General features: G+C 41.3%; 4 non-coding genes across 4 annotated transcripts; all 4 read right to left on the bottom strand.

The window, feature by feature from the left end:
* Window positions 1-203: 203 nt before the first annotated feature.
* Window positions 204-296, bottom strand: LOC138984563 (small nucleolar RNA SNORD116). The gene has a single exon (XR_011461844.1). It is a non-coding gene; the product is annotated as a small nucleolar RNA SNORD116 (small nucleolar RNA).
* Window positions 297-2,960: 2,664 nt separating this feature from the next.
* LOC138984462 (small nucleolar RNA SNORD116) lies at window positions 2,961-3,052 on the bottom strand. The gene has a single exon (XR_011461758.1). It is a non-coding gene; the product is annotated as a small nucleolar RNA SNORD116 (small nucleolar RNA).
* A 3,688-nt stretch (window positions 3,053-6,740) lies between these two features.
* LOC138984562 (small nucleolar RNA SNORD116) lies at window positions 6,741-6,833 on the bottom strand. Its single transcript, XR_011461843.1, has one exon. It is a non-coding gene; the product is annotated as a small nucleolar RNA SNORD116 (small nucleolar RNA).
* Window positions 6,834-14,756: 7,923 nt separating this feature from the next.
* On the bottom strand, window positions 14,757-14,823 carry LOC138984523 (small nucleolar RNA SNORD109A). Its single transcript, XR_011461812.1, has one exon. It is a non-coding gene; the product is annotated as a small nucleolar RNA SNORD109A (small nucleolar RNA).
* Between the last annotated feature and the right edge of the window lie 9,282 nt (window positions 14,824-24,105).

Below are 24,105 nucleotides of genomic sequence, written 5' to 3'. Positions count from 1 at the left end.
AGCCAGATGCCTCTATGCTCCAGTGCCCTTCACCACAGATCTCGCATTCCAAGAGCCACTCCAGCATCTGTACACGGCCCACCCTCAGACAGGAGCCTCACAAATGGTAGTGATCTGGCTCTTTCATGCATGTGTGTGACACAGTCGGAGATGCCTTCACTGCTAACCAGTCCCGCCCTTAACCCCAAGGGAGGCAACGTGCTGGACCTCAGTTTCGATGAGGAGACGGTAGTGAGTTCTCACTCATTTTGTTCAGATTTTCCAAGGAATGCATGTGAGGGTGTCATCATCGATCCGAGCACGTGCTGGCTCGCTGCCTACCTCTGCAGGGCAGGCAGGGCCACTCCCAGGAAGAGCCAGTGACCTGGGAGTCCTCCAGCAGTTGGGGGAACTCAGAGCTCCCAGTCTTCTCAGCAAGAGGAACGGTCCCTCCATACGTACAGCCACTTAGGCAGTCCCAGGAAAGCCAAAATCCATGACACATCTTGGGGCAGGGGAAGGCGTACCGTGCTCGATGATCCAAACAGCAGTGGCAGCAACCTGGGCCCACCACACTTCTCACCGGACTTCCCAACACCTCGAGTCAACATCTCATGAGCAGGGCTCCGTTTCCTGAGTGACGGACACTCGTACTTGGAAACTTCACCTGACAAAGGAACAGAAAGTACAGGCAGGCTTCAGATGTGTACCCAGCTTCTCACCAAGCAATATCGATGCCCATGGTTCCCTGAGGGAAGGCCTTTTCTGCTTCCCAACTGTAGTATCCCTTACGTACGACTGGATACCTATGTGTTGGCACGAGTGCAGAAAGTTAGGTTCATGTGACCGTGGATGTCTGTCTGACTGAGTGTGCAAGCGTGTGGGGAGACTAGATGTGGGTCTGAGTACTCGTGTTCTAGTGTACCAACAAGGATGTGCTCTCAGGATTCTGGGTCCCTCTGGAACTCTTTCCATGTATTTCCGTGTTTCAGAGCCCCTGTGCAAAGGCCTTGGTGTCTGAACATGCACGTCTTCTCCATGGAGACCTGAACTCCCACCCTCCGACAAAACACTGTGCAAAATTACACTGAGGGGTTGACACTGAGGGGTTACACTGGGCTCCTGATCTACATGACCCATGGCATCTGACCAAAGCACAGGAACCTGACCACGTAAAGTCCCCTTGTGGAGCATCTGTGTGAATGTCCCTTACCCTGAGACTACCCCAGCTATGATAACAGCTCAGGTGTTCTTGCCGCAAGTCCCACCTCCTCCCTGAACAAGGATACTTTCTGAAGGCCTAGAGTGTAGTTAACTTGGCCTTGGGCCAGATACACCCCACCATACCCTTGCAGAGCAACAGAATACAGGGCATGTGCCTCTTCCTGTGCAATTAGTCCAGTCAATCTCTGGGGCTCTGCTGGAAAGTGCAAGACAAGAGGTGGTCATCCTCAGGTACCAGGATCCAGGGGTCACTCCCACAGAAATGGGGCCCCTTTCCTGGCCAGATTATGCTCAGATCCACAGCCTGCAGGGCCCTGGGCACCAACCACGCCATAGAGAAAGCTCCCATAATGCAAGACTTGGTTGAAATTGAACTCCTCCTGCCCCCAAGGGTGACTCACCTACATCAGAAGCCTCCAGGGGCTCTACTCACACAAAGACAATCAGCACTCAGCAAGATCCACAGGAAGAAGGTGGCTTGGATTATGGCAACACCATGCCATTCCGCCTGGCAGCTTGTCTCCATCACGTAAGACCACCAAGCGCTCACAGATCACTAAGGCTGCTTCCAGGAAGACTCCAGAAAAACAGGCAGGGGAAGATCTTGGATTTGCCAGGTTTCCCACCTTCATGTCAGGGAGCCAATGGCTACTACATTGAAGCAGCTTGGTATGCCAACCAATGCCGGATCTCTACCACAACCATGGTCTTCCAAGGGTGATATGTCACTGCCAGGGTCGTGAACACCTGGGTGGGATCCGGGCCGTCTTGTTGGCCCCATTCTTCAGGAACTCACACACCTTGAAAATTCCAGTCCCAAGGGCTAAAGGGAGGCTGAGGGGCATGTGCACATACTGTATTACCACCCAGAAGGCTGGCTCCTAGGCTCGTTACTGCAACTCTTCAAGGCACCAAAGATACAGTTTGAAAGACCTTTTTCTGGCATCAGGCCAGCAAGGCCACAAAGGTCACTATTACCGAGCCTCCCAAGCCACAGCAATGCCCTGTCATCTGCACCCAGCCACGAGCAGCTCCAAAAGGACCACAGTACATATTATTGCAAACACAAAAACAGTGCCTGAATCTCAGGGGACAGATTGTCCCAGGAAATCAGACTGCACCTTTCCTCACCTGCACAACCATTCTTCTCTGGGCCTCTGGCCAACCCACAGGAGGAATGTATGGCTAGGATCACCTCACAGTCCACAGTGTCCTGCAAGACTCAACACTGTGACAGGAGTTGCAATACAGGAACTGCCAAGAAACTAGGCCTATTTCCTTTCACCCCTGCCAACGTTCCACGAGGTCCCTGCAACCGTTACAGTACACAGGCCACTCAGGAATCTCACCAACCCAAAGGGCTGCAATGGCAAGGGCCTCAGATCTGACCTGGGGCTCCAATCAGAAATCATAGAAGTTTCCTTGCTTCAGCTTCCACATCAGCACAGCCCCAACTAGTGCACTCATAGCAGGAACCAGGATGAAATGTGCCTTTTCAAGTCAAGAGCTCAATGGGACTAGGCCAGGATCTACTGTGACTACTATCGCCATTGGACAAGCCTCTTCTGTTCCTCAGTGGCATTCACCATGAAGCTCTCATTCCAAGAAGACTGCTCAAACATCTGTACATGCCCACCCTCTGACAGGAGCCTCGAAAGTGGTGGTGACCCCAGTGCTCTATGCATGTGTGTGACACAACTGAAGCTGCCCGCACTTCTAACTAGTCCTGCCCTTAGCCCCAGAGGAGACAACATGCTAGACCTTGTTTCGATGAGGAGATGATATCAATTTCTCACTCATTTTGTTTAGATTTTCCAGGGAACACATGTGAGGGTGCCATCATCGATCTGAGCACCTGCTGGTTTGCTGTACACTTTAGCCAGGAAGGAAGGCCAGCCCCCAGAAGGAGCAAGTGACCTGGGAGTCCCCGAGCAGCTGGGGGAACTCAGAGCTCCTAGGCTTCTCAGCAAGAACAGTCCATGTAAATTTACAGCTACTCAGGCAGTCCCAGGAAACTGTAAATCCATGACATATCTTGGGGCAGCCGAAGGCATTCCATGCTCAGTGATCCAAAGAGTAGAGGTAGCAACCTGGGCCCTCCACACTTCTTTTGGACTCCTTTGCACCCTGAATCACCACCTCACGGGCAGGGCTTTGTATCCTGGGTGACAGGCAGTCATACCTGGCAACGTCACCTGACAAGGGGACAGAAAGCACAGGCAGGCTTCAGATGTGTTGCCTCGTTCTCGCTGAACAATACTGATGCCCATGGTTCTCTGGGGGAAGTTCTGGATCTGAGCCCCAACTGTCTTGATCCCTTACATATGACTGGACACCTATCTGTCACCAGGAGCATAGGAAATTAGTTTCAAGTGCCTGTGGGCGTCTGTCTCTCTGAAAGCCATGTGTGGCCAGGGGATTCAATGTGGGGCTGAGTGCATGTGTTCTGGTCTACCAACGAAGATATACTCTCAGGATTCTGGGTGTGCCTCTGGAACTCCTGGAGGTCTCTGTGTGTCAGAGCCCCTTTGCAAAGGCCTCAGTGCCTGAATAAGCATGACTTCTCCACAGAGCCCTAACCCCCTGCCGTCACACAAAATGGCAGATGAAGCATGCCGCCTTCAACAAGCCCCATGCAATATTCATCCAGAGGGCCTGCTGAAATAGGCTCTGGGCTCCTGATCCCCATGACACCCACCCTCTGATCAAAGCACATGGACCTGACTGCTCAAGGTCGCCCTGCAGAGCATCTGTGTGACTGCCACCTACCCTGAGACCATGCCAGCTTCTACTAGAGCTGAGGTGTCCTTGCCCACAAGTCCCCCTTCCTTCAGGAACAAGGGTACTTTCCTCGAGAAGCTTCAGGTGGCTCATTGTACACCTCAGTAGGGCAGGCAGCACAGCTCCCAGGAGGAGCCAGTGAACCTGGGAGTCCTCTAGCAGCTAGGCGATTCAAAGCCCCCAGGCTTCTCAGTAAGAGGATCAGTCCATCCACACTTACAACTACTCAGGCAATCCCATGGAACCCATGGAACCCTTAATCCAAAAGGGGGAAAGTGTAGCCTCCAAAGTGATCAAAAAAGCTGTGGCAGCAACTTGGACCTGCCACACTTCTGACAAGACTCCCTTGCACCTCGAGTCAATGCATACCACACATGGCCTCTTTTCCTGGGTGGTGGACAGTCATACCCGGCAACTGTTCCTGAAAACTGAAAAGCACAGGCATGCTTTAGATGTGCATCCTGTTCTCTCTGAATAACATCCATGCTGATAGTTCCCTGGTTGAAGGCCTTCATTTGCTTTCTAACTGCCTCAATCCCTTATATACCAGTGGATACATATGCGTCAGCAGACTGTAGAAAGTTAGGATGTATTATGTGTGTGTCTGTTTGGCTGAGTGTTTGTGGTGAAAGGCTTGATATTGGGCTGAGTGTGTGCGTTCCAGTGTACAAAGATGAGCTTTCAGGATTCTGGGCATGCATCTGGAACTCCTGGCTGTCTCCTTGTAAAGGCTGAGCCCCTCTGTAAAGGCCTCATTGCCTGAAAAGGTATGCCTTCTCCACAGAGCCCTGATGTCTAGCCTTCCCACAATACGGCAGATCACACCTGACACCTTCCATAAGCCCCATGCAAACTTTCACCCCGAGGGGCTGTTCACATAGGGCATGCGCTTCCAAAACCCACGCCCTCTGACCAAAGCACAGGAACCTGACTGCTCAAAATCAGCAAGCGGAGCCTCTGTGGAACTGCCACATATCCTGAGGCCATGCCAGTACTACTACAATTAGTTGTCCTTTCTCACAAGTCCCAGCTCCTCAAGGTACAACTGAAGTTTCCTGAGAAGACAGGCAATTTCATGAACTTGGCCCCGGAGCAGAAAAGGCCCACCACACCCTCAAAATGCTAAAATAACTCAGGGCATGAAACTTGTCTGGCTGACTGTGTCCAATCACTCTCTGGTGCTCCACTGGAAAGTGAAGATTGGGGAGGTAGTCATTTTCAGGTACCAGGGTTCAGGAGTCACTCTCACAGAAACTGGGACCCTTTAGCAGTCAGATTATGCTCAAATCCACATCCTGCAGGGCCCTGGGTACTGACCACACCTGAGGAAAAGCTCCCCTAGTCCAGGGCCTGGTTCAAACTGAACTTCTCCTGCCCCCAGGGCTTCTCAACCCCATCAGAATCCTCAAGGTGCCCTGCTCAAACAAGGGACAATCAACACCCAGAAAGACCCACAGAAGTAAGGCCTTGATTAGTTGACCCACACAATTCTGCCCAGCACCTCTTCTCCACCACAGCAAAACTACCAAGTCCACCCAGGACACCAAGGCTGCTTCCAAGACCTGAGAAGAACTGTCAGGAGAAGAGCTTTGCTATGCAAGGTTTCCTGAAACCGTGCCAGGGCAGCCACTGGCTATTCCATGGAGGCAGGCTTGGCATGCCAACCAAGGCCAACCTCTACCACAACCATGCCTCAGTGGATGATACTTCTCTGCAGCATGGAAAACACCTGAGTCCCACCCAGGCTGTCCATCTTGCCCCATCCCTTAGGAATTCTTACACCTTGAAAATTTTATGCCCAAGAGCCAAAGGGACCAATAGGCATGTATGCAGACCTCAGTTCTACCCAGACTGGTTGGCAGGCAGGCTTCAGTACATGGAACTCTTCAAGGCCCCTGCAAGATACCCTTGAGTATCCCTCTTCAGGTATCAGGCCACCAAGGCCACAAAAGTCTCCTGAGGACCAGCAGGCCCTCTCTTTTGCAGGGAGCCAAGGGCACCTTCAAGGGGACCAAGGTATCCTTGGAAACACAAAGACAGTGCCTGCAGCCTCAGGGCGACAGTTCATCCCAGGAAATTACACTGCAAATTTCCTCACCTGCTGTACGCTTTTCCTAGGTACTCTGGCTAACCCACAGGAGGAATGCAGAGCTGGTACCTCACCACACTCCACGGTGGTCTCCACAGATCAAGCACTGTGCCAAGAGATGCAATATAGGAGTTGCTAACTGCAGAAATGAGGCCTACTGCCTTTCGTCAATGCCACTAGTCCACCAGGTCGCTGCAACTGCTGCAGTCAACCACACCCTCAAGGATCCTATCATGCCCTCAAGAATCTTAAAAACCCAAAGGGCCGCAATGGCGAGGGCCTCAGATCTGGCCTGGGGCTGCAATCAAGAAACCACTGTAGCTTCCTTGCTTTGGCTTCCACATCAGCACAGCCGCCAACTACTGCACTCGCAGCAGGAACTGGGGCGAAACACACCTGTTCTAGCCAAGAGCTCTATGGGCCTAGGCCAGTATCTACTGCAACTCCTACCACCAGTTGCCAAGCTGGCAGTCTCCTCTGCCCCTCACGGTCATTACCAAGGACCTGGCACTCTGAAGTCCACTCAAATGCCTGTCCACAGCCCACCCTCAGATGGGAGCCTCACAAATTGTGGTGACTGGGGTGGTGTGTGCATGTGTGTGACACAGATGTAGCTGGCCCTCATGCTAACTAGCCCCTCCCGTAGCCCCATGGGCAGCAACGTGCTGGACCTCAGTTTCGATGAGGAGACGGTAGTGAGTTCTCACTCATTTTGTTCAGATTTTCCAAGGAATGCATGTGAGGGTGTCATCATCGATCCGAGCACATGCTGGCTCGCTGCCCACCTCTGCAGGGCAGGTAGGGCCGCTCCCAGGAGGAGCCAGTGACCTGGGAGTCCCCCAGAACCCAGGGGAACTCAGAGCCCCCAGGCTTCTCAGCAAGAGGAACGGTCCCCCCATACTTACAGCCACTCAGGTAGTCCCAGAAAAGCCGAAATCCATGACACATCTTGGGGCAGGGGAAGGCGTACCCTGCTCGGTGATCCTAAAAGAACTGGCAGCAACCTGGGCCCGCCACACTTCTCGCCGGACTCCCTTGCGCCTCGAGTCACCACTTTATGGGTGGGGCTTTGTCTCCTGGGTGACGGACAGTCATGCCTGGCAACTTCACCTGTCAAGGGGACAGAAAGCACAGGCAGGCTTCACATGTGTACCCAGTCTCTCACTGGGCAACATCGATGCGTTTGCTTCATGGGGGGGAAGGCCTGTATCTGCTACCCAACTGTATTGATCCCTCACATACGACTGGATACACATCTGTCAACAGAGTGCAGGAAATTAGGTTCAAGTACCTGTGGGTGTCTGACTGAGCGTGCATGGCTGGTGGGGGATTTGATGTGGGGCTGAATGTCCTCTGGAACTCCTTACGGGTATCTCTGTGTCTCAGAGTCCCCATGCAAAGGCCCTGGTATCTGAATACACATGCCATCTCCATGAAGTCCTACTGCTGTTGTCCCCTGGCTTTAGTCCACCAGGCCTCCACAACCACTGCAACCCACCAGGCACTCAGGACTCTCACCAAATCAAAGGGCTGCAATGGCGGGGTCCTCAAATAGGTTCCAATTAGAAACCACAGAAGCTTCCTCACTTCGACCTCGACATCAGCACAGCCCCAACTACGGCACTCAGAGCAGGAACTGCGTCAAAAATACACCTACCCAAACCAGATCCCACCTGTGTGGCTGGGATCTGACTTCTACTACCTGCAGCCACGCTGGCCTCCTCTCCAGTCACTCAGTCATGTCTGGCTCTTTGTGACCCCATGAAATGCTATATACTAGGTTTCTCTGTCCTTCATCATCTCCTGTAGTTTTCTCAAATCCTTGTCCATTGAGATAGTGATGCCATCCAACCATCTCATCATCTTTTGTCCCCTTCTCCTCCTGCCTTCAATGTTTCCCAGAACAGGGTCTATTCCATTGTGTCGGCTCTTCTCATTAGGTGGCCAAATTACTGGAGCTTCAGCTTAGGCATCAGACCTTTCAGTGAATATTCAGGATTGATTTCCTTTAGGATTCACTGGTTTTTCCTTGTAGTCTGAGGCACTCTTAAGAGTATTTTCTGATACCATGGTACAAAAGCATCAAATCTTCAATGCTCAGCCTTCTTTATGGTCCTAGTCTCACATCCATACACGACTACTAGAAAAACTATTGCTTTGAGTATATGGACCTTTGTCAGCAAATGATGTCTCTAATCATTAGTATGCTGTCTAATTTTGTCATAGCTTTTCTTCCAAGGAGCAAGCACCTTGTAATTTCATGGCTTCAGTCACCAGCCACAGTGATTTGGAGCCCAAGGAAGTGGAGTCTGTCACTGTTTTACTGTGCACGGTACCAGAGCTAGACCCAGTTTTCCCCATAGACACCGTTTTCCCCATAGTTGGTCCCACCTATCAGGAAGCTTCCACAAGCCACTTACTTTCATCCATCATAGAGCAGATAGAAAGAAAACCATTATCACATAAAACTAACCAAATTGATCACATGTATCACAGTCTTGTCTAATTCAGTGAAACTATGAGCCATGCCTTGTAGGGCCACCCAAGATGGATGGGTCATGGTGGCCAGTTCCGACAAAATGTGGTCCACTGGAGAAAAAAATTATAAACTCCTTTGGCTTCTTGTGTTTAGAATCCAGTGAACAATAGGAAAAGGGGAAAAGGTATGACACTGAAAAATGAACTCCCCAAGTCAGTAGGTGCCCAATATGCTACTGTAGAATAGTGGAGAAACAGCTCCAAAGGAATGAAGAGGCTGACCCACAATGGAAACATCTAATTGTGGATGTGTCTGGTGGTGAAAGTAAAGTCCAATGCTGTAAAGAACAATATTGTAAAGGAACCTGGAATGTTAGATCCACAAATCAAAGTAAATTGGAATTAGTCAAACAGGAGATAGTTAAGAATGAACATCAACATTTTAGGAATCAGTGAACTAAAATGGATGGGAATGGGTGAATAATACAGATGACCATTATATCTACTACTCTGGGCAAGAATCCCTTAGAAAAAATGGAATAGCCCTCATGGTCAATAAAAGAAATCAAAATGCAGTACGTGGGTGCAATCTCAAAAACAACACAATGATCTCAGTTCATTGTAAGGCAAACCATTCAATAGCACACTAATCCAAGTCTATGCCTAAATCACAAATGCCAAGGAAGATGAAGTTGAATGGTTCTATGAAGACTCACAACACCTTCTAGAACTAAAAGGACACCAAAAAAAGATGTCCTTTTCATCATAGGGGACTGGAGTGCAAAAGAAGGAAGTCAAGAGACACCTGGAATAACAGGCAAGTTTGGTCTTGTAGTACAAAATGAAGCAGGGCAAAGGCTAACACAGTTTTGCCAAAAGAACACAATGCTCATAGCAAACACCCTCTTCCAATAACACAAGAGAAGACTCTACACATGGACAACTCCAGACTGTCAAATCTGAAATAAGACTGATTGCATTCTTTGCAGGCGAAGTTGGAGAAGCTCTAGACAGTCAGCAAAAACAAGACCGGGAGCTGACTGTCACAGAAAATGAACTCAAAAAAGAAAGAAAGAAAGAAAGAAAATGAACTCATTGCAAACTTTAGACTTAACTGAAGAAAGTAGAGAAAACCACTAGGCCATTCAGGTATGACCTAAATCAAGTATCTCATGATTATACAATGGAAGTGACAAATAGATTCAAGGGATTAGATCTGATAGACAGAGTGCCTGAAGAATTATGGACAGAATTGATACTTTTGAACTGTGGTGTTGGAGAAAACTCTTGAGAGTCTCTTGGACTGCAAGAAGATCAAACCAGTCAATCCTAAAGGAAATTGGTCCTGAATATTCATTGGAAGAACTGATGCTGAAGCTGAAACTCCAACCCTTTGGCCACCTGACGTGAGGAACTGATTCATTGGAAAAGACCCTGATGCTGGGAAAGATTGAAGGCAGGCGGAGAAGGGGACGACAGAGGATGAGATGGTTGGATGGCATAACCGACTCTATGGATATGAGTTTGAGTAAGCTCCGGGAGTTGGTGATAGACAGAGAAGCCTTGCGTGCTGCAGTCCATGGGGTCACCAAGAATCAGACACAACTGAGTGACTGAACTGAACTGAATCTAATGAAAAAATCTTCAATGAACACTACTATAAACAACTTCATCAACAAGGACAACAAATATAGGGAAAATGGATTGTTTGACTTCCAAAGTTGCCAAATTATGATATGCATAATGTCCAATTTTCAACATAAAAGTACTAGAATACTGGACATTCAAAGAAACATGCACATCTCTCACAAAGAAGGAAAAATTAAGAACAAGCAATAGAAACTCAAAGTCAAGACACTGGACTCAACATAGAAATATTTTAGATCAGTTACTTTAAATATGCTGCAAAAGGTAATGGAAAGTAGTTTTAAGAACCAGATGATTCCAACAAACACTATCTCATGAAATAGGTATGTCAATCAACGGACAGAAAATTTTCAAACAAAATCAAGTAGAAATTCTGGAGTTGAAAGCATAATTACAAGTATTAAAAAACTCAGAAAAAGGCCTGCATGACAAATTTGAACTGACAAAAAAAAAAAAAAAAAAACTAAAAAATGTAATTGTTCAAATTATCCAGTTATAGGAAGAAGATTTATTATTTTTTTTAATTTTATTTTTAAACTTTACATAATTGTATTAGTTTTGCCAAATATCAAAATGAATCCGCCACAGGTATACATGTTTTTTAATAGACACAGCCTAAAAGTAATATGAGGCCAGTGTACTAACATACACATAGCAAGAGTTAGAGAAAAAGAAAGGAATGAGCAGAAACTATAAAGAGACACAGATGTATAGAACAGTCTTTTGGACTCTGTGGGAGAGGGAGAGGGTGGGATGATTTGGGAGAATGGCACTGAAACATGTATAATATCATATAAGAAATGAATCGCCAATCCAGGTTTGGTGCAGGATACAGAATGCTTGGGGCTGGTGCACTGGGATGACCCAGAGGGAAGGTACAGGGAGGGAGGTGGGAGGGGGGTTCAGGATGGGGAACATTTGTACACCAGTAGCGGATTCATGCTGATGTATGGCAAAACCAACACAATACTGTAAAGTAATTAGCCTCCAATTAAAATAAATAAATTTAAATTAAAAAAAGGAAATGTACATAAACTTAAAAAAAGTATTCATTTGATTATAAAAATTTAAAAAAGAAATAATACACAAAACTGCCCAAAGTTGATGAAAAGTCACAAACCTAAGAAGTCCATATAGGATAAATTCAAATAGATTCATAAACTGTTCAAATAGAAAGATCAAACAGTGATAGAGAAGACGCAGAAGTGATCTTCAGAAAAACAAGTGATTTCTCATCATACCACATGGTTTCAGAAGGCAGTAGGATGGCATTTTCAAAGTTCTGAAACAAAAAGTTATTCAACTGGGAATTCTTGATCTGATAATAATGCTCTAAAAAAATGAAGGAGACATTAAGACATTCTCAGATTAACAAAGACTGAGAATGTTCTTTAACAGTAAATTTGCCCCATAAGAAATGTCTAAGGGAATCAATCTTAAATGAATGTACAATATACAATAACTTAAATCTGCATCAAGAAATAAATAACATCAGTAAAGGCAATATAAAAGCCAGTATTATCTTTGTAACTCTTTTCCTATATGATGTTTAAATAAAGGCATAAAACAAAAACCATCTGCCTGTGGTGATGAGTGCATAAGTATGAAGACATAATTTGTGACAATCACAACGTATAGGGGAAATGGAGCAATGTTTTTGTTGCCACAAAAATTTTATGTATTATTGAAATTAAATTGTTATTAATCATAACTACTTTATTATAAATTAAGAAGTTAATTGTTATCCCCAGGGCAATGACTAAGAAAATAACTTAAAAATATATAGTAAAAACAAGGAAATAAAGAATTTAAAATGGTACTCTCAATAATATCTATTTCACAGAAAACATGCAATATTGAAGACAAAAAAAAAATACAGAAAAAATGAACAGCAAAATAGCAGTTGTCCTCCCTTATCAGTAATTACTTTAAACAGAGATGGTTTAAAATTTGTAAGTGAAAGGCAGAGATTGGCAAAATGGATTAAAAACAGGATCCAACTATATGTTATCTACAAGAGACATACTTCAGATTCAAAGACACAGATTGGTTAAAAATTAAAGCATGAAATAAATATTTCATATAACATGTAACCAAAAGACAGCTAGAGTGACTATACCAATATCAGACAAAAGTTGAAAGTTTTGTTTTGTCTTCAAACAAAAATTGTTACATGGGTCAATTAAATATTGATAAAAGAATCAAATACATTAAGAAGATAAAGCAATGATAAACATTTACACACCTAACAACAAAGTCCCAAAATATATGAAGCAAAATTGCACAGAATTGAAGAAACAAACAACTCTACAGTATTTGGATACTTTTAATGTCTTGCTTTTAATAAGCAATAGAACAATTAGAAGAACGATCATTATGGAAATAGAATACTTGAACAACCATAAACCAACTACAGTGAACAGACTTACACAGAACACTCCACCTAAAATCAAATGATTATACATTTTTCTCAAGTGCATAAGGAATATACTCCATAAAAGACCAGATATAACACCAAAAATAAGTTTAAATAAATTTTAAAACACTGAAATTGTACAGACTATGTTCACTGATCACAATGGAATTAAACTAGAAATCAGTAACAGAAAGAAATTTAGATGATTTCACACATAAGTAGAAATTAAGAAACAAGTTCCTAATAAAAATGAATCAAGCAGGACATTCTCAGGGAAAATTATTAAATTATTTGAGATGAATGAAAATTAACACACATTCCAAAATTTATGAGATACCAAAAGCAGTACTTGAGGAGAAAATTTTATAGCTGTTGAGATTTACATTTAAAAAAGAAAAATTTCAAATCAGTAATCTACCTTAAGAAGCTAGAAAAAGAAAAGAAAATCAAACATAAAGCAAGAAAGAAAGAAAAGAAAGATTAGTATAAAAATGATACAGATTAAAGATTGAAACAAGCAACTGAATAAAAAATAAAAATCAATGAAACCAAAAATCAATTTCTTGAAAAATTCAACAAAATTCAAAATGTTTTAGCTAAACTGACCAGAGGAAATGAACGACCTTGCTAGTTTGTAGAAAAATGAATATATAAATTACAATACATAAATAAATAAATATAAAAATAACAAAACAACTATTAAAGAATCTGTGAAAATATATTTCTCAAGAGAAAAAGAGAGTTTACTCATTTCAAAAGTATTAAACATCAGGCCCTAGGTAATCATGCCAAGGAATATAGACTATTTTTCTTAACTGATGGATGTTTCAATTTTAACAAGAAATAATGATTAATTATTTAATATATGAAATTTTACTACACTTGATTAACCCAACCTAGTATGTTTTGTGAAATTAATGCAATATGGAAAATTGAAATTTTTTTTTACAAAAAAATGAAGCTTTTTATCATTTAAAATCTTCATGGCCTTAGATAGAGTTCGGAAAGTATAAAGTATAATTTTTCAGATTGAAAAAGTAAAAATCCTAATTAAAGTCAAATGTGGCTCAGCTGGTAAAGAATCTGCCTGCAATGTGGGAGACCTGGGTTTGATCTCTGAGTTGGGAAGATCCCCTGGAGAAGGGAAAGGCTACCCACTCCATTATTCTGGCCTGGAGAATTGCATGGACTGTATAGTCCGTGGGGTCGCAAAGAATCAGACACAACTGAGCACCTTTCACTTTCAACATTTAGAAGAATAGTAATAATAACCCATAATGATCTTACGGATCTGACCAAAATGATCTAACAATGATGATCTCAATCATGGGGTCAACATTCTGAAACCATAATATGTTAAGAAAACTCCCAAGCACAGTTTAATTTCACCAAAGGATATTTCACGGCAACAAGAAAATGTATAAAACAACAATTTCCCAAGATTCTGTATTTGTCAATTTACCCAAAACTCAGATAAAAGAAAACTTAAAATTTGGAAATGAGGCTAGAGGCAATCACTAAAGAAAAGGACACATCATGAAGATATTATCCAGTAAGCCACTGAACAGATGAACACTTAAGACTTCAGGGTGTGGCACAGTGCACAAGACATATGAATTTTAAAGGATCCTGGTACAGTTACTCACCCCTGTTCTCTGAAGTAGAGGCCCTCATTTCAGTCCTTCTACCTCAGAAAAGCGTAGCAGAAAAAAATAAAAACAAACAAAAAGAAAAAAAAAGACATAGTCTCAAAAATATTCAAGAGTAAAAATAACAAAGCACTAATACTGTCAAAACTCATTGTCAAAATTTATTAGTCATGCAATCTTCCCTTCTTCCAGCCCAACCACAAATGATGCTTTCAGTACCCATTACAGTTGCTCAACCCTTTCTTACTTCAACATTTTTCCCCCCTCATTTATTACTCAAGAACAATTCCTTTAAAAAGTTCTGTCTACAACTGGGTTCAAAATGAAGCAAGTCTTGGGTCACTTAGCATATCTACATGCCTCATAAGAGGCATGAGTATGTAGAATAGGATGACTTGCTCTGGAAGAAAGAAAAGGCATGCTCACAGCAGTGTTATGTAGTCAAAGCCAGGCTCTGAGGTTCTTATTTGTCCGGTAAGAGGGGCATTTATCTGGACCTCAGATTGACATCTGGAATGAGTCCCTCAGCATCCTCAGACAGTTTTTCTCATCATCGATCCAGACAAGCACCCTCCCAACAAATAAGCATTTTCATAGCCAGGCTCATTTCCTTCAGGCTTACGTACTGTGTTGTTAACAAAAAACAATACATATACAGAATACAATTTGTTTAGTATTTGAACAATAGAACCCTCATAGCACAAAAGGCACACGACCCTGGATTTCTCTGTATAAAATTAAAATCTATTGAGAACATCCAAAACAACTAAGTCAACTAAAATTTCGAGGAGTAGTGAGGTGAAAGTGTTAGTTTCCCAGTGGAGTCTGACTCTTTGACACCCCATGGACTATAGCCCGCTAGGCTACTCTGTTCGCAGAATTCTCCAAGCAAGAATACTGCAGTGGGTAGTCATTCTCTTCTCCAGGGGATCTTCCTGACCCAGGGGTCAAATCTGTGTTTCCTGTGTAGCAGGAAGGTTCTTTCTCATCTGAGCCATAGTGGGGCAGCATTTGTAAATTAAGTAGCAAATAAGGTTTGATTATAGTGGAAATATGAGTAGAAATATCTAAATTCTGAAATGCTAGTAACAAAAAGATAAATATTTTGGCACATTTAAATTTCACTAAAAAGTTATTTTCACACATAATAAAATAGTATAAAAAGCTAATCTATCAATGATTCTTAAATGTTAACCAAATTATTTTCTTTAATAGAGGGAAAAATAATGAAGATTCCATTAACAAAGTAGATATACCTATGGGGGAAAATTCATCATAAAAATATGCACCCTGGTCACCTGAAAAAATGAGCTCACAAAACTTGAATTTGTGACATCACTGGCCAGAACACAGACCAAAATTTCAATAGCACCAGAGTAGCTGCTCACCTTTCCTCCCTGTAAGTATGATAACTTGTTCTAGCCTTTGACCTGCAACAAAACATCACATAGGATACAAATCAGATCAGAAAAATGCAAGAAATTATTTTAAAAATCAACAGAACAATTGGTTCTATAATAATTATTTATTGTACAGGCATCCTCGCATTTCTAGTCCTCACCAAATAAAAATTCCTTGCTCCTTTATCGTCTTCGTCATTTCACTTCTTCATTTATTTCCTCTCTGAACTCTTCATTCTGCAAATAGTCAATAATCCTCTCTACCACTCTACGTAAATTAGTAACATAGCAGTTATCTTTTAAACTGAGAAATTCTAAAGTTACATTACACCAAATAAAGATTTTGTGAAATGCCTTGTGATGGGTCAAATAAAAAGGATGTTTGTTGTGAGACCCATATTCTGGAAGTAAGAGATAAGAACTCTGAAAATCTATTACAAACATGCTGAACAAATGGACCAATGGCAAGAATAGAAAAATAGAGGAGACATTTCATAAGATAAATGGAAATTATTTACAAAAAGAATCAAATGGAAAAAGACTTTAGAGAGGGGTAAGACCTAAGTGGCTTGGAGAAGGCAATGGCACCCCACTCCAGTACTCTTGCCTGGGAAGTTCCACGGATGGAGGAGCCTGGAAGGCTGCAGTCCATGGGGTCGCTGAGGGTTGGACACGACTGAGTGACTTCACTTTCACTTTTCACTTTCATGCATTGGAGAAGGAAATGGCAACCCACTCCAGTGTTCTTGCCTGGAGAATCCCAGGGATGGGGGAGCCTGGTGGGCTGCCATCTACGGGGTCGCACAGAGTCGGACATGACTGAAGTGACTTAGCAGCAGCAGCAGCAGCAAGACCTAAGTGGAATTAAGATGGAGTAATATTGGCCTGTCTTTTATCAACATGGAATTTAGGAGGAGTACATCAATAACAGAACACAGGTCTCTGAAGGATAAAGGCGTGCAAGTAAACTGGAGAACTCAAATTGCAAGGTAAAAAGAACTAGACCTTAGATACTATGTAATGTTTGATTCCATTTAAATGGCATTCGGTAAAAGAAAAAACCTGTGTGATCGCTCACCTAGAACCAGACATCCTGGAATGTTAAGTCAAGTGGGCCTTAGAAACGATCACTACGAACAAAGCTAGTGGAGGTGATGGAATTCCAGTTGAGCTATTTTAAATCCTGAAAGATGATGCTGTGAAAGTGCTGCACTCAATATGCCAGCCAATTTGAAAAACTCAGCAGTGGCCACAGGACTGGAAAACGTCAGTTTTCATTCTAATCCCAAAGAAAGGCAATGCCAAAGAATGCTCAAACTAATGCACAATTGCACGCATCTCACACGCTAGTAAAGTAACGCTCAAAATTCTCCAAGCCAGGCTTCAGCAATACATGAACCGTGAACTTCCTGATGTTCAAGCTGGTATTAGAAAAGGCAGAGGAACCAGAGATCAAATTGCCAACATTCACTGGATCATGGAAAAAGCAAGAGAGTTCCAGAAAAACATCTATGTCTGCTTTATGGACTATGCCAAAGCGTTTGACTGTGTGGATCACAATAAACTGTGGAAAATTCTGAAAGAGATGGGAATACCAGACCACCTCCCTCTTGAGAAACCTATATGCAGGTCAGGAAGCAACAGTTAGAACTGGACATGGAACAACAGACTGGTTCCAAATAGGAAAAGGAGTACGTCAAGGCTGTATATTGTCACCCACTTATTTAACTTATGCAGAGTACATCATGAGAAATGCTGGGCTGGAAGAAGTACAAGCTGGAATCAAGATTGCCAGGAGAAATATCAATAACCTCAGATAGGCAGATGACACCACCCTTTTGGCAGAAAGTGAAGAGGAACTCAAAAGCCTCTTGATGAAAGTGAAAGAGGAGAGTGAAAAAGTTGGCTTAAAGCTCAACATTCAGAAAACAAAGATCATGGCATCTGGTCCCATCACTTCATGGGAAATAGATGGGGAAACAGTGCAAACAGCGTCAGACTATTTTTTGGGGCTCCAAAATCACTGCAGATCATGACTGCAGCCATGAAATTAAAAGATGCTTACTCCCTGGAAGGAAAGTTATGACCAACCTAGATAGCATATTCAGAAGCAGAGACATTACTTTGTCAACAAAGGTCCATCTAGTCAAGGCTATGTAGTCACGTATGAATGTGAGTTGGACTGTGAAGAAAGTTGAGCGTCAAAGAATTGATGCTTTTGAACTGTGGTATTGGATAAGACTCTTGAGAGTCCCTTGGACTGCAAGGAGATCCAACCAGTCCACTCTAAAGGAGATCAGTCCTGGGTGTTCTTTGGAAGGAATGATGCTAAAGCTGAAACTCCAGTACTTTGGCCACCTCTTACGAAGAGTTGACTCAATGAAAAAGACGCTGATGCTGGCGGGATTGGGGGCAGGAGAAGGGGATGACAGAGGATGAGATGGCTGGATGGCACCACTGACTCGACAGACGTGAGTTTGATTGAACTCCGGAGTTGGTGATGGACAGGGAGGCCTGGCGTCCTATAGTTCATGGGGCCGCAAAGAGCTGGACATGACTGAGTGACTGAACTGAACTGAAAAGACAAAACCTGGTCCCCTGGAGAAGGAAATGGCAACCCACACCATTATTCTTGCCTGAAAAACCACATGGACAGTGTGAAAAGGCAAAAAGATATGACACCAGGAGATGAGCCCCCCAAGTTGGAAGGTATCCAATATGGTACTGGGGAAGAGCAGAGGGCAATTACTAATAACTCCAGAAAGAATGAAGCAATTGGGTGAAAGCAGAAATGATACTCAGTTGTGGATATATCTGGTGGTCAAAGTAATATCTGATGCGGTACGCATTACTGCACAGGAACCTGAAAGGTTAGGTCCATGGATCAAGGTAAATTGGACATGGTCAAGCAGAAGATGACAAGATTAAACATTGATATCTTTAGGAATCAGTGAATTAAAATGGATGGGAATGGACAAATTTAATTCAGATGACCATTAAATCTACTGCTGTGGGCAAGAATTCCTTAGAAGAAATGGAGTAGCCCTCAAAGCACACACCTTTCTCCAGCAACACAAGAGATGACTCTATACGCGGACATCACCAGATAGTCAATACTGAAATCAGACTATGTTCTTTGCAGTGATAGATGAAAAAGCTCTATACAGTCAGTAAAAACAAAACCTGTAGCTGACTGTGGCTCAGATCATGAGCTCCTTATTGCAAAATTCAGGCTTAAATTGAAGAAAGTAGGGAAAACCACTAGGCCATTCAGGTATGACCTAAATCAAATACCTTATGATTGTACAGTGGAGGTGACTAATAGATTCAAGGAATTAGATCTGGTAGACAGAGTTCCTGAAGAACTATTCATGCAGGTTCATAACATTGTACAGGAGGCAGTGACCAAAGCTGTCCCAAAGAAAAAGATGCAAGAAGGCAAAGTGATTGCCTGAGGAGGCTTTACAAATAGCTAAGGGGATAAGAGAAGTGAAAGGCAAGGGAGAAAGAGATATACCCAGCTGAATGCAGAGTTCAGAGAATAGTAAGGAGAGATAAGAAGACCATCTTAAATGAACAATGCAAAGAATACAAGAAAACAATACAATGGAAAGGACCATAGATCTTTTCAAGAAAATACTTGTTGGAGACATCAAGGGAACATTTTATGTAAGCATGGACATGATAAAGGACAGAAACAGTAAAGACCTAAGAGAAGCAGAAGAGATTAAGAAAAGGTGATAAGAATACACAGAAGAACTGTGTAAGAAATGTGTTAATGATTCAGAAAGCCATGATGGTGCAGTCACTCACCTATAACTGGACAACCTGGAGTGTGAAGTGAAGTGGACCTTAGGACATATCAACACAAACAAAGCTAGTGGAGATGATGGAATTCCAGCTGAACTATTTAAAATCCTGAAAGATGATGCTGTGAAAGTGCTGCACTCAATATGCCAGCCAATTTGGAAAACTCAGCAGTGGCCACAGGACTGGAAAACGTCAGTTTTCATTCTAATCCCAAAGAAAGGCAATGCCAAAGAATGCTCAAACTAACGCACAATTGCACGCATCTCACACGCTAGTATTTTCTTGGGCTCCAGAATCACTACAGATGGTGAGTGCAGCCATGAAATTAAAAAGACGCTTGCTCCTTGGAATGAAAACTATTACAAACCTAGACAGCATATTAAAAAGCAGAGACATTACTTTGCCAACAAAGGTTTGTATGGTCAACGCTACGGTTCTTCCAGTAGTCAAGTATGGATGTGAGAGTTATACTATAAAGAATCTCAGTACCTGAAGAACTGATGCTTTTGAACTGTACTGTTGGAGAAGTCCCTTGGACTGCAAAGAGATCAAACCAGTCCATCCTAAAGGAAATCAACCCTGAATATTCATTGGCAGCACTGTTGATAAAGCTGAAGCTCCAATACCTCGGCCACCTGGTACAAAGAGATGACTGACTGGAAAAGACCTTGAGAATATAGTACTGTTCAACAACAGTCATTTTGTTTCTCATTTTCTTCAGATTTTTCACAATGTATATATACATGATCCAGACACATTCATTTAAAAAGACACCTTTTGCTGTTCGCCTGTAAGAAAGGACAGATCCTGAAAATAACCAAGAAATAACACAGGCGTCCATAATCCTAGAAACATACTAAGCCACTTAATTTACATGGGAAAACTGGAGATGAAAATGAGTAAGGGAGGCTACACCAGCTATTAAACCAGTGAGAGAAAATTTTTCATTTTAGTTCTTCATGAACATTATGAGTAAAATCAATTTATTTCCGTGGCAGAATTCTACCTATTTGAATGATCCTACTATCCTTGAATAATATTTAATTCACTTATTCAAGATGCCCTTTCTCCATCATAATTAATGTTGTAAGACAATGAAATCCTTTGTATGCAAACCAACATTGATTCCATAATATTTAAAACAAGAACACAAAAGCAAAAACGCACAACAATATAAATTAAATATATTCAAATTGAATGAACCAGGTATGAGGCAATGGGCTTCAACTGTGTTTATTTTGGTTTTTCAATTTACTTATTTCTACAGGAAGAGTTTCCACCAATATTCAACCAAATGTTCACTGTGCAGACTTGTACACCTTCAAACGAAGCCAAGTACGATCTTAAAATCCTAGTCAGGCAACTTCTCGTGTTCTTATCCCTAAAAGAACTAAAGATATACATATACACAAAAATCTCCATATAAATATTTATAGCAAGATTATTCAAAACAGCCAAAGAGCAGAAATAAGTTAGTAGAATGCCATAAATTGATGAATGAATAAGCAAGCAAAATGTGATCTATAAATGGGGTATTACTCACCCATAAATAGAAATGGAGTTCCAATCCATGCTATAATATGGCTGAACTTTGAAAAATCGAGCAAAGTGAAGGAACTGTGAGTAAAAACACGTTCTATTATAAATGGTTCAAATGCAGATACATATAAAACCCACTGGTATCAAAGTATTCATGCTCTTATTCTACACTTTCATACTTCCTGAGCACGTACACCTGAAACCATGTGCTTCAAGATATTCTCCCCTACGTATTCTTTTATACTATCATTTTGACCAAACTTCAGACTTAAAAGTCTTATAGTTGTAAATCAACTATACTTCAATAAAATAAATATTTTAAAAAATATTTTAAAATGTATTGTTTCCCTCAAATTTTCTCAAGTTTTAGCATCTTTTGATTTTCTTGGTTGAAACAAGTATTGTGATTATTGCCAAATGTTGAGTTTTTATATCCTGTCATTCTTATATGTTTATCCCAACTTTCTGTATTTTACTTTTGACCCTATTAATTCATTCCCTCATTCACATATTAGTTTAGTAATATTATAAACACTTCACCATCATTAGTTTTATTATCCTTAAAGAGATTTACCATATTCAAACACCCCCAAATTGCATCCGTCAAAACCAGAGGCTGAGCAGCTCTGTGTCCAGCAGTCCGCCATGACAGATGCAGCCTTACTTAACTATGACTGATTTTTCCTTCAGTATTCTCTGTTCCAGGGCCCCAGCTATGAATATCTTATACAGGCTCATTTCCCCTCAAGCTACCAGAAAATAAGATGGCAAACTTTGGAATAGCGTAACACACATTTCTTGCTATAAACTATCCAATTTTTAAAATGTACTTTAGCCACTGCTATGGCAAAGTCAGGCAAAACTTTCTGTTGCAACTCACTCTGCTTATCATTCTGGCCAACATTTTAGCTACTAGCTCAGAATTACTAATGAACAGTATTTGTAAGACACAAGGTACTGTCTTTAGAAAAGTGGTTAGAATGAATACAGACAACTGGAGAAAAGTGAATTGATTATGGAACACATATTCATATGAAGTAGATAGTTTATCATCTACACCATATGGTCATAAAGTACAATTTGAAAAATATTTCATTAGAACATTATGACACTTGAATCTATAGCAGTTAGGGATTGTACCTTCAACTCCAAGATCCTCATTGGTCCTTTCCCTGCTATTTATAGTATTTCTTTTGGTGTTACCTGTCATCAATTCTGCGTTAAAGTTGAGTTTTTCCATTTAGTGATACTCTTCTTATTGGCCATTTCTTTTTGGACTTTGATTTGTGCCCCCATGACATCCCAGTCTCTATGAAATAGCTTCCCAAGGAACACTGCCTCATCTCCTAAGCACTGGCACCCCATATTGCAACAAGTCATTCTACAATTTGTAAATTTATACCACAGAATTTCCAACAAACCAATGTCCTATTCGTCTTTTTCTCCTGTTCCTGCAGTATCTCAACACTTATACTTTTAAGTTTAAAGAACTAAACTTCAGAATTCACATGGCTCTGACCTTAACAACACAGAGAAAATAAAGATGACCTCAAAAATGTGTATCTTTCCCCCCAAACAAGAGGAGATGTAGCAAAATATAAGTATTATTTTCATTTTCCAAAGGCTGTGACACTGATTGTGTTTTTCTTAAGTTGTGAATAACAGAATTAATTGCACAATCAAATTTAGTTTCTAACGAGCCTCTATCTTATCTTAAAAAAAGGAATGAATATCCTATACTGTATGGTTATTATTAGTATTAAATGAAATAATCCATGAAAAAGTGTTTATTTCAGCATATGGTACACATACTAAGAATTCAATAAATGCTATATATAATTGAAATATATAAATTTGAGACTACACATCACACACATGCATACACAATAGTAAAATAATGATTCAAACTCACCATCAACAGTTTTTGAACAGTCTTCCTATAAAATAAGTTTATTGACCATATCTAAACAAGAACATACATATTTCATTTTATGTGAATAAAATACAATATTAATGTTTCAAACATAGTTGATACTCAGGAACTAATGGCCAAACTTTTGAAAAACCTAGATTTTAAAGTCAATTAATTTCAATATATTAAATACAATTAAATTGGATAAGTGCATTATTAATTTCCCTAGCATTATTATTTGATAAACAGATTACTTATAATTTTACAAGTATAATTAAGGCTGTAATAAGTACCCTTGAGTTTACATACACATTTGAACACTCCCTATTATGTCCTATAGGTAAATTTCTAAATATAAAATTGTTTGTCAAAATGTGCTAATTCCCATCTAAGACATATTTTTCAGTCTTTTGGACAGACTAACACACAAAGAATTCCAAATTCTCCATACTTTGCTTATAAATGTACCATTAATCTAATAGGTGAAAAAATTTCTGATTTATTTGTGTGTTTGTGACCATGTTTAAAGACACACACAAATAATAATTTCATTATATATTTATAACAATTGATAATTATTTAGTATGTAGTTATTTCATTACCAGGTTGATATGGTTGAGTATTATTTTTTTTTAGGTAAGAAGTAGATTTATCCAGAAACAAACACAGTCCACAGAGTGTGGGCCATTGCAGAGGGCTTGTGTGGCAGCCTGGTTGAGTATGTTTTTATGTGTTCTTGGCCATTCACGGTACTTTCCTTCTCTGATTTGTTCATTTATATGTATTCCTATTTTTGTACTGGAATACTTGTCTTTTTCTAATTGATTTGGGTGAGCCTTTAATAGAATATTAACACTAACCTGGTAATATAAGTTTCAACTAAACATAAAGGTACATATTCAAATGACTGAAGAAAAAGTAATAACCCAAATTTAAACTAGCAGGTTTTAGATATTCCTTCTTTCCTGTAAACCCTCCAATGTAGACAACATGGAGAAAATTTGGAAAACAGTTTAATTGGATTAAAGATTGTGTTCATTAGTTATTTATACTGTTGATTCTTTCACATTTTTATAAACTAGATTATATGATAGCTTTGGAACATACAAATCCTATTATGAGATGTTGAAACAATTATAAAAACTGCTCAGGTGAAATCAAAATGGACTGAAGTCAAAGCC

Source organism: Bos mutus, chromosome 21 (assembly GCF_027580195.1).
Source record: "Bos mutus isolate GX-2022 chromosome 21, NWIPB_WYAK_1.1, whole genome shotgun sequence".
Lineage (NCBI taxonomy): Eukaryota > Metazoa > Chordata > Mammalia > Artiodactyla > Bovidae > Bos > Bos mutus.
Note: the sequence above shows the minus strand (reverse complement) of the source record. Positions and strands in the feature narration are given on the sequence as shown.